Genomic DNA, 2,738 nt, shown 5'->3' on the forward strand with positions numbered 1-2,738 from the left:
TAAGAACTCTATGAATATTAAACAAAATGTCTAAAAAACTAGAAAGAATGGTGGCTTTCATTTCTAGTCTTCCTTTCCCAAAATAAGCTGGTTCACAAGCAATGGTGACTTTGGAAAAAGTGGATCCCAGTTAAGAGCTCAAGAGTCATGGTGATTTTCAAATTGTACTTGCGGCAGGTTCTCCAGACAGTCCTGTTCAGGATGTAAATTCTACCTCAAGTTAATCTTCCTAAACAGTCTCATTTCTAGAACTAAGCAGTCTCGACTTCATTATCACATGGCTAAATAGCTTTTGCCATGATGTAACATTTAGATCAGAGAACTAATGACAACTGAGAAGAGCTTTCCCTGAAGAATGTGAAGTTTAACATTTATAATCGTGAGGCTGTTGTTTCCATAATATATTCTTTCATGAAAATGTACAATATGCTAAACATTTTTCCAACCCAAAATTGCACTCAACCTATTTAAAAGCAGATCTTTACTTTTAACTTTTCCAGGGCTTTCTTAACCAGGAAAACAACAACAAACAGAAAGTAATTTTACTTACCTTAATCACCCATTCTAGAAATGTCTTTTCTTTATTCTGCAAAACTTCTCTAAATGTTTAGTCTCAGTCCTCGTCCTGCATTTTCTTACCATGCACACTCTTCTTTATCCCTGAATCTGGCTTAGGATCCCATAACTATGCTGACAGCCATTGTATACAATGTCACAAAATCCAACAGACTTTTCTCTGTTCTCAATACCTAATTAGCATTTGACAATTTGAAGTGTTTGATATTCTGGCTTGCCTTGGCTTTACCGAGGCTGCTTTATCTTTATGAGTAGATTTAACCACTTTATATTTTGGTGTGAAAAAATTGTTTCCTATTCAAAATGTGTCAGAATATAAATATTTTATGGAGCTATCAGGCCTTTCAGAAAAGTGCTTTGCAATAAATTTAGGCTTTAGTAACAAGAAATACTAGCCCCCTATGCTCTGAATGCTCGTACATCTTTTATTCTCTTTGATGGAAGCTGTACTGAAGTTTTTGTGCTTCTTTGTATACATATCAAGGAGTGTCTGCCATCCATTAGGTTTTGTGTTTCTATTTAAGGCTTCTGCCTGACCTGTCTTGTTTGCCATTGTCTATTCAGAGCCTAGCAGAGACACTGAGACATAGTATATTCTCAATAAATATTACTGAATAAACTAATCTGTTATATAATAAGCATATTACACTGAGAAGAAATTATGTCTCATCAAATCTGAGGGCCAGTATTCCAGATGATAGGAACTTTGTAATAACTTGAGTTTTATGATATAGCAAAGAGTTAAAAAAGTATCAAAGGTAAGCTGTTCCAAAAGAGGCTGCTTTAATATTGCTAAGAAAAGCATTATATTTTATTTAAAATAAAACCTACTTTAGCCAGTAGCAAGAATGTATTTTAGAAGAAAATTTTTGTTCATGGACAAGAATGTGGTCATTTTTCTGATCTCAAAATCAAGATATTTGGGTTTCACACTGAAATGAAGACAGAACTAGTTACTTTAATTACCTTCTCCTCTGGCCAAGATGAAAATATTATCTAATTCATTTGAATTAAAAAATCAAACAAAAGACACTCCTAGATTATTGAAGGCCAGAAGGGGAAGTAAAATTATCCTTTTGCTTATCTGACTCAGGTGGATAAACAGCCCTTGGCTAAGACAGAATTAAGCCACTGACAGCTGCAAGGAACTGGAAAGGTCTTTGATGTCAAGATGGCTTGACGTACAGTTGACGTAAAAGAGGCACATTCCAAGGTTTTTATTTACAGTAAGTTTGAATGAAGGGTTCTAAATTAAAGCTGGAAATAAGAAAGACTAGGGGCTAGATCAGGATAAATTTAATAATGGAAAAATTAGCAAGAAATACATCAGGTAGTTGGCATTTACTTATATCTAATGACTAATGTTCAATTTTGATTGTTTTTACAGCACATTTTTTTTTCACAAATGCATGAAAACTTGCTTATCTCAATCTTATGCAAAGCAACATTATCTTAGGCTACTCTTCAGCCAACATTACTGTGAATGAGGAACCTCTCCAGACTGTTGGTAGTATACTATAATTGAAGGTCCAGTTATTTTGAGGAGTACGTAGACATCTTGGAAGTTTATTCTATAAACTGAAATATGTAAACTATCACCAGAAAAAAATCTTAGCTTTGTATTCAATTACTAAGTCCTCTCAGTTCTTTCTTCAAGTGGTGAATGAATGCTTACAACAGGCTCCTTGTCAATATTCCTGCATCTAGTCTTCCATAGCCCATATTCAGGCAATCTCTAGCAAGACATACTATTCTATATCGTTTCCTAAGACATCAAGTCCAAATAGCTCTGCCTGTGTTTCATAGTTTAAACCTGTCCTAATCTAATTCTACAGCTTTCATCCTCACTGAAATGTGTCCTCTGTTTTGTTTCCCACAGGTGTGCCACACTCATTCACCAGTCAAATACTTTGCTTCTGTAATAATTGTGGTCTAGTATATAAATAAGTCCCCTTCTGCCTATACAAATTCCACTTTTTGGTTGAAGTCCAGGTCAAATTCCACCCCCTTCCTGAAGTCATCTTCAGTTATTCTGGAGATAAATCATCTCTTTCTTCTCAGAACCTGTGTAATACTTAAGAGTTCATACTACATAGCTTAGTTCTGAATTGCATCCTATCTGGTTTTGTAAGCTATTGTTTCATGCATATTAACCTTATCTT

Source organism: Neophocaena asiaeorientalis, unplaced genomic scaffold, assembly GCF_003031525.2.
Source record: "Neophocaena asiaeorientalis asiaeorientalis breed wild unplaced genomic scaffold, Neophocaena_asiaeorientalis_V1.1 scaffold316, whole genome shotgun sequence".
In the NCBI taxonomy this organism is placed as follows: Eukaryota; Metazoa; Chordata; class Mammalia; order Artiodactyla; family Phocoenidae; genus Neophocaena; species Neophocaena asiaeorientalis.